The sequence below is a fragment of the Microtus oregoni genome, unplaced genomic scaffold (assembly GCF_018167655.1).
Source record: "Microtus oregoni isolate MIOR12 unplaced genomic scaffold, Mior012 000067F_006, whole genome shotgun sequence".
Classification (NCBI taxonomy): domain Eukaryota; kingdom Metazoa; phylum Chordata; class Mammalia; order Rodentia; family Cricetidae; genus Microtus; species Microtus oregoni.
The window spans coordinates 34,196-43,066 of NW_024543959.1; the positions used below are offsets into that span (position 1 = coordinate 34,196).

An 8,871-nucleotide genomic window follows, 5' to 3' on the forward strand; every position below is an offset into this window, starting at 1 on the left:
TGTGTCATTCTCTTACTCTTGTCCTGTGCTGTATCTTTTGAAGGAATCCCGAGAATCTGTGTTCAGTACATTTGACATTTATCTTCCTTGTTGAGTCTTTGCGAGCATATTCCCAGTGTGTGTCAGTACCAGGAAGGTCAGACTTTAGGCTCAGTTCCCCTAGGGCTTGAGTTACAGGGGGTTGTGAGCTACCCAAAGTCGGCGGTGGCTAGCTGAATCCCAGTCTTCTGGAACCACAGCTGGAGCTCTCAACCATGGAGTCATCTCTCCAGCCCTGTTCAGCACACTTGAAATTGCTTGACCTTTTACCCGGAGTTTGTGAGCTAAGCCTATTCTTTGTGTAGATTACAGAAATGAATCTATGATGGAGAACAAAAGCCTTCTGGGAGGGGAGAGAGGAAGGAGGATCACATTCTCCTGTCCTTCCCGTCCTGTGGCTCTGCCTACCACTCTTTGTCCCAAATTTTCATGGTGAATTCTAGTCTTCCTTTGAAGGCCAACCTGATGGATTTTTTTCTTTTTTACAAAAATGTTACGTGTGTGTGTGTGCACGCACACGCACACGTACACAGATAGGACAGAGGATAGACCTTGGGAGTGAGTCCTGAAGTTGTCGGACCTGGAGATTGGACCCAACTCATCAGGCCTGGTGGAACGTGCCTGTTCAGCCATCTTACTAGCCCATTGACTTTACTACCACATACATCCCTCCATCCCTCCATCCCTCTTCCCTCCCTCCATCCCTCCTCTCCCTCCCTAGTATTCCCTTCCTCCTCTTGTGTTTCACCCTCACCCCTGCCGTGTGTGTGACTGTGTAGGGCAAAGGCTGACACTGCGTATCATCTGTAACCCCTCTTTTCCCAGACAGGATGTGATATTTATTACTGAACATGATTTAGTAGGGTAGAGGGTAGCACCACAGTAGAAGCCCCGAGGAGTGCGGGGCCCGCCAATGCCCGTGGGACCAGGATTGGTGATGCAGCTGACCCCTCGGCCATCAGGAACGAGTCACTTCTCAGCGACTGTGTCCTTCAGATCAATCTACATTCAGTTTAGTGAAGCCTCACCTCTTTGAGAGAGACAGACAAAGTAGAACTCAGTGAGGACGACCAGGGCAAGAAAGTGGGAGGAAGGGGCTTAATAACACCACTTGCCTCTGGCAGCACGGAGAGCTTGAACTTGGCTTTACGTAGGGCCTCCATCCGATGTTCCTTATTCTGAGGCATGATTCAGGTGGACGTGATGGCCTGGACAGTGAGACCCCTGGCCGTGGTGACCTGAGGCTTCCCTAGGGCACAGCGAATACCTGTCTGGGGCCTAGATTGGAGGCGACATTGAGGTCAGAGCTCGAAGAGCCTTCAGAAGATTGTCTCCAAGGTCCCTTGCGGGAGCCCATACAGGCAACAGGGTGAGGTCACTCCGAACGAGTGTGCTGTTGGCAAGCATTGCACACCAGGCCCCAGTGAGAAGCTGCTGGCAACCGTTGCACAGCGCGCCCCGCTGAGAAAGGGGACCTCCCGTGCAGCTTAGTTGGCTGCAGATTTACCTTATCTTTTAAGACACAGTCTCTCAGTGAACATGAAACTCACTGATTTTGTCAGGCGGAGTGGCCAGAGAGCTTTGCGGATGGATCCAGCAATCTGTCCTCCACGCCAGACATGCCGGCTCCAGGGTTTAAGAGTATTGCTGTGCCTGGATTTTCCGTGGGCGCTGGTGATCTGAACTCAGGTTCTCAGGTTTGCATGGGAAAACCTAACCCACTGAGCCATGATCCTTGCCCATCATTAATTTTATGGTCAGTAACGTTAGTGTTAGAAATGAATGACATCTGTGGTGCCATTTCATCCCACGTACACATGTGCATGGATGGTGTGCAGCCTCGCCATACTGCTACCTTCTCCCTGCTCTCAGATGCTACATCTCACAAATTTTTCTCTCTTCTCAAGTGCTGGTGTTACAGACACTCACCGTTAGCCTGAGATGTGGTATGTGTGTGTAACTGTGCGTGTGTGTATGTGTCCATGTATGTATGTGCAAATGTGTTCGTTCAGGTTCCCGTGGAGGGTGTCTGACCCCCCAGTGGGGGAGTTATCAGTCAGTCTTGGGACACCTGACAGGGTTCCTGGGATTTGAACTCCGGTCTTCTGGAAGAGCAACAAGTGCTCTTAAACACCGAGCTGTCTCTACAGCACCCTGTGCCGAGGTTTTCAATGGTTCTGGGGATCTGAACTCAGGTCTTCATGCTAATTCAGCAAGCATTTTACCTGCTGAGCCATCTCCCCAGTTCCACGTACATATTCGTTTCATAGGCTTTGAACTCAGAAATTTTATCCGTTCCTTGTCCACACTGATGATGCATACAGAACACATTCTGTGACAGTTCTCATTATTTCAATGTGTGGCATCTACACTTTGCAAATGTGGGTCTGTCTCCTGGGTCACATCTCAGCTCCAATCACAGTGTCCCAGTCTGTGGGGAGCAGGAAGATCCTTGTGCCCACAGATCTCCTGGGAAACCAGGAACGTTAAGCATGCAGTAATGTCTTCTCAACGGAAAAGATGTGAGACCTGTTCTTCCATCCAGAAGGCTGGGGATTGGAGGTGATTAATAGCCTGGTGATCTTCACTATCTGTTGGACCAGGCCATATCAGGCTCCTACAACCAGGACCAGAGATACCAAATAGCCCAGATGTGTTCAGATCTCCAGAACCTTTGAAAACCTCAGCACAAGGTGATGTAGAGACGGCTCGGTGTTTAAGAGCACTTGTTGCTCTTCCAGAAGACCCGAGTTCAAATCCCAGGAACCCTGTCAGGTGACTGATAACTCCCCCTCTGTGGGGTCTGACACCCTCCTTGGGAACCTGAACGAACATATTTGCACATACATACATATACACATACATACACATGCACAGATACGTACACATACCACATCTAAGGCCAACGGTGAGTGTCTATAACACCAGCACTGAAGAAGAGAGACAGGGTAGAATCCTGGCACTCAATGGCCTAACGCTCTAGACCAATCAATGAGCCCCACGGTCACAGCGTTACCCTGTGTCAAAATAAGTTAGGTGGGTGCCTGGAGTATGTATGGCTTCTACATGCAAAATCATATCTGCCAGCATATGCACATGCAGTTGTGAACACACGCACGCATGCGTGCACATGCATTCACGCACATGAGTTCTACACACATGTGTTGTGGGATTCCCCTCTGTATGCTATGAATAGGTTTTACTACCGTTGGTTAATAAAGAAGCTTCTTTGGTCAATGGCAGGGCAGTACAAAGTTAGGTGGGAAATTTAAAATGAATGCAGGGAGAAAGACGGCAGAGTCAGGCAGATGCCATGCACCTGCCAAAAAAGACAGACACCGGAAACTTACCGGTAAGCCACAGCCTCGTGGTGATACACAGATGAGTAGAAATGGGTTAATTTAGGATGTAAGACATAGCTAGGAATATGCCTGGGCCGTCGGCAAAACTGTGTTGTAATTAATAAAGTTTTTGTTGTGACTATTTGGGTCTGGTTGGCCAGGAAATGAACGTGAAGTCTCCACTTACACCTATGATCACATAAACATACGTACCACATACCAAAAGATCTGCACACTCTCTCACACACATATCCACACATGTGTGCTACACATATGAACACATATATATGAACCACATATCAAAAGATTTACACTTGCAAACATACACAGAGGTGGACACATGCATTCAAAAACAAGTGTGTCTACACATAGAACACATATATATGAAGCACATACCAAATGATTTACACACATCTGAAAACATGCAGAGATGCATACATGCACTCACACACAGGTGTGCCACACATATGAACATTTACACATGTACTGCATACTAAAAGTTTTATGCATAAACCTGCATACTCCATACACGTGTATTCACACACACATGTGCTACACATAGGAACACATTTACACATGTACTGCATACTAAAGGATTTATGCATAAACCTGCATACTCCATACACGTCTATTCACACACACATGTGCTACACATAGGAACACATCTACACATGTAGTGCATACTAAAAGATTTATGCATAAACCTGCATACTCCATACACGTGTATTCACACACACATGTGCTACACATAGGAACACATTTACACATGTACTGCATACTAAAAGATTTATGCATAAACCTGCATACTCCATACACGTGTATTCACACACACGTGCTACACATAGGAACACATTTACACATGTACCACATACCAAAATATTCTCTCTCTTTCCCTCTCTCCATCCCTCTCTGTCTCTTTCTGTTTCTCTGTCTCTCTCTCATACACGCAGGAGTACACACTCGAATAATACAAGATTCAATGATAGGGAAATGTATTTTTCATCTCCTACTGATAGAATATCTCAAGTAGGAGATATTCAGTGCTGGAAGCATTACTGAAGGTCCATACGATCACAGATATTTTGAACAAAGGGGGAAGTTCCCCTAGATGATTCACAGTTTAGGAAGTACCATGATTCTGGCCAGAGGGGAAGTTCTCTCATTGACTGTGGAGAAATGAATTCTGCTTGTAGAAAATGAGAGATGCCGAACACACACTTGTTTTTAATGCTTCTGCATCACAGGACACAATGAGACAAGTGGTCAGGACGAGGAGAGGCCCCATGCAGAAACATGAGTTAGCATGGGACCATTTTTGTTTAAAAGGGCATGAAACGTTGGGAAGGGAGTGCAATTACATGACTCATACCAGCAAGTCTGAAACAATTCCATATTTATTAAACCAAATGTTTCCAAGTAATGATTTCCCATGGAGTATGTATGTATGTATGTATATATATATATATGTATATATATGTATATATATGTATGTATGTATACACACACACACACACATATATGAAGGACACCACAGGATAAGAGTCTTAAGTGTACAGAAGACCTTGTCTATCACTGATGTTCACATACTACATGCACAATAAATTTGAATCACAAAACATTCTCAGTTACCGCTATCCATACAAAGGAGGAAATACATAAACCACGAGGAAGTGAGCTATAGGCATACTAAGGATCAACTCTTAATGTGACAGGCAGTTGACATCAGGTAGCAGACCACATTGCATTGAAAGACCTTATAAATTTTGTCGGGAAGTGACATTTTCACATACTCGTCACAATACTTACATCTTTTTTTCTTCAGGAGTTCTAATGAATTCTACCAATTTCACTACTTCTGGGGCACAGTCTTTTCAAGTCTACAGGACGCATTCCCTTTGCAGGGTTATCGTCATTCCCATAGGCTCCATGACTGAACAAATGTAACAGCAGTATACAATGGCAAGAGTGTGCCTCCTTTAACTATTTCTCTGAAGATGACAAGGATGGACCACTCTTGTGCCTTCTAATTTGGTCAAGTGATACTGAGGTACAAGACCCCACTGTATCGACCCCAATGCACTGCTAACCATTAATTACGACGCTACCAAGAAAAACTTGCCATTACGACCCGTGGGCTGGAGGATGCTATAGACATCTCTGGACTGCTGTCACACAAATCCTTCGGTTTACTTGGGTTTTAGCAGAAAGGGGTATCTTTAGGAACAGGAGAACACAAGAAGATGTAGTCGCTGAAGCCGCAAACCACAAGCACCTTCTCCCAGAGAATTTCCATGAGAGAGTCGCTCCCCTCGTATCGACTTTCATTTCTTCAGAGTATTATGAGAATAACAGATCCAGGAGAGACAGTTGACCAGCAGCATTCTCTTGCTGGCGCTGTGAAGCACAAGGACATATTAAACGGACATATTAAAATAAACAGTGCTCGTCAAGCCCCAGTTTACCCTGAAAGGCTCAGTACTTACATTCAGCATCAGAAGTTTTGTTTCCAAGGTGGCTATTAGACGTCTCAGCTCTTCAATGGGGGATTCTCCCCGAGAATCCCTCAGTATTACAAGTTTCTAAAGTGAAAGAGACATGGGCAGAAATCAGCCCCGGTCATTTTGTTTACAAATGCGAACAGCAATATTTAAAAGGGAGTAGATGTGGTGAAAAGACATGGTTTCATTATTCCAAAACAAGCATACAGCATGTGCAACATGGAGATCCGTCACCCACCAAAGAGACACAGACGTTACCACTCCACAACCCACTGCTGAAAGTTCAACCTTGTGGCATTAGCGGGGGGGGGGGGCGTGGGGGGGGCGGAGGGTTCGGGGGAAGGGTGCTTTGCCTACCTAGCATGGATCCCTCTCCCCGCAAATCAAGAATGAATCCCAATGAAAACAGAGAGCATGAGGCATGAGCTCATTGACTGCCACTCATTTCTTTGGGAGCTGGAGTAGCTTGTCGTGTACCACTGAATACCATGAAATTAAAACTCATGGTTTCCACCCCCACAGTGCCTTCAGTAGTGTGTGAAATAGCACATGCCACATTTAAATGCTTGTGTGAAATACTGTGGGGGGGGAGCTTATAAAATTTCGCAAGACCTCTTCCCTTGGGCACGCCACCCCTGTGACCTGGTGAACAGCCAGCCCAGCCACAGGGGCAAGCGAGTTGCTGGTTCAGTGAGCCATCCTGAATGATATGAAGGAGAGTGACTGAAGATACCCACGGCTGGCTTCTGACCTTCACACACACACACCCAGAGGAACGTACACGTGCGTGTGCCTCAGTGCACACACACACCCAAGGGAAAATGCACTGTGAAGCAAGAACAGACGGTCTGAAAGGCATCAATGCCCTGTACAATACGAACAACTCTGGATGAAATCACCAAGGCAGCAATTCCTGCTTCAAAGGACTCTACCCACCGTATGTGAACTCTAAAAGTAAAAACTCATTTTGTACTTAGGTTTACATGGAACCATGACACCATGAGGAAAATGCTGGAAGATGCTCTGGTACAATGGTCTTGCACTGTTTCAGTAAAACTCTGACTGGCCAGTAGCCAGGCAGGAAGTAGAGGCGGGGCCAAGAAAACAGAAGAATTCCAGGAAGAGGAAAGTGTCAAGTCTTCAGTTGTGACCCAGTCCAAAAGGAAACAAGATGAGAATGCCTCGCTGATAAAAGGTCCCAAGCCATGTGGCTAACACAGACAAGAATTGTGGGTTGAGATGTAAGATATGAGAGTTAATGAGAAGACTGAGCCAATAGGCCAACCAGTTTATAAATAAAATGTAGGCCTCTGTGTGCTTCTTTGGGACTGAATGACTGCGGGACCAGGCGGGACAGAAACCTCTGTTGACAGGAAGATGTTTACAGGTAACGTTCCGAAGGAATAAGCCAAAGCATGGAAGGAACGCCAGAGTATTCAATGTCCCTGTGTGTGGGTTGCTTTCAGAATGTACAACAGACCTCCAAGTACTGTTCACACAGATCTTTAAATTCTTCCATTCTCTTCTTCTGAATACCCAGAGACTGATGAATAAATTTTTGCTGCTCCTTGAAGATATTCTGAGACACAGACAGTAAAAGATGTAAGAACAATACAGGGAAACTCAGAAATATTACAAAAACGCGACTTTGTATCATATTTATGCAAAACATATACAAAGAAATCACTAGCAATTTTTCAAGCACGATGACCACTTCACACAAGTTATCTAATACTAAAATATTACCATAGTGATGAGAATCTCATTCATTTAATGGAACGTTTTCCTACGTAACAGTATCTAAAACATTGCTGTTAGTTTCTGAAGACTTGAAAACCCATCCATTAGAGACTGTCATAGCTGGTGAACCCTCTGTGTTTACAGAAATTACCCTGAGATGGCCCCAGTGTCTCTCACTCCCTACATAGGAACCCACTCCCTTTTGTTCTTGCCAGTAAGAGTAGAGTCCACAGCTGGCCTGCTTAACAGGCAAGGATTCTGTAAGACTTACGTCGGATACTGTCCTGGACCAATATAAGAATGCACATCTAAGAGTCTTTTGAAACCAATTCCATGAGATGGGGACCTTAAGTATCTCTCCTCTCACATCTAGCAATCTGAGACACAGAGGTAAATTATTTTCCCCAGTGAGCGTGACTAGCAAGGGACTGAACCGTGACTGCGTTCCAACTGGTGGGAATGCAGAATGCAGGGGCCATACTCCTGCCCACTCGACTGGACGGGGGGGGGGGTCGCCTCCATCTCCCTCCACATCCCAGCCTCGGCCTCCCCACTTTGGAAGTCAGAATCTCCAGGAGGGCAGCTCCATCCTACACCAGGAAGGAAGATTCCCTCAAAGATGGCACTGTCCGGTGTCAGGCATTTATTTGTGCCCCAAAACTCATAAAAACCTCACTCAAATCTCCAGGTTAAAGGAGAGTCAGTCATCCCATGGCTATCACGGATTGAAGCCTTGCCTTCTTCACCTCTGGGAGTGGGCTGGTCTGAACTCCAAGCACTGAAGGCTAAGCCTCCACCTGCTCTGCCGCAGCCACAGGGACTGCTCTCACTCTGCCTCCCTCGTCACTGTGTCAGAAGGCTCTGGTGGGCCTCCTGCTCCTGGTGTCTGCACTTCTTGGGTGGATCAGAAAGGGCTCCCTCTTAAGATACAATCCCATACCTTCTCCTGCACTCTCCAGGCAGTGCCTGCTCACCTGCTAACCCCCCCCCCATGATGGCTGCTAACCATCACTGACCTTGTCATCTCTCTGTGGGAAAAGGAACAAACCAGGGGGAAACGGTCAGTGGCCAGTCTCTTGTCACCACATCCACCACCCTGCTTGCCTCCCTAAGTTCTTGTCTCGTCCCTTCCCTCCAGACTTGCTGCAGGAAGCCCTGCTACTTCTGATGCTGACACAATGGATTCCTTGAAAGCTAAGCTGCTTGACACTCACAGCGAGTTTTTTTGCACGTTTCTTGACTTCAGCTGCATC

General features: G+C 46.3%; 1 pseudogene; it reads right to left on the bottom strand.

Moving 5' to 3' along the window:
• Positions 1-1,364: 1,364 nt before the first annotated feature.
• On the bottom strand, positions 1,365-1,540 carry LOC121440377 (annotated as a pseudogene).
• Positions 1,541-8,871: the final 7,331 nt, after the last annotated feature.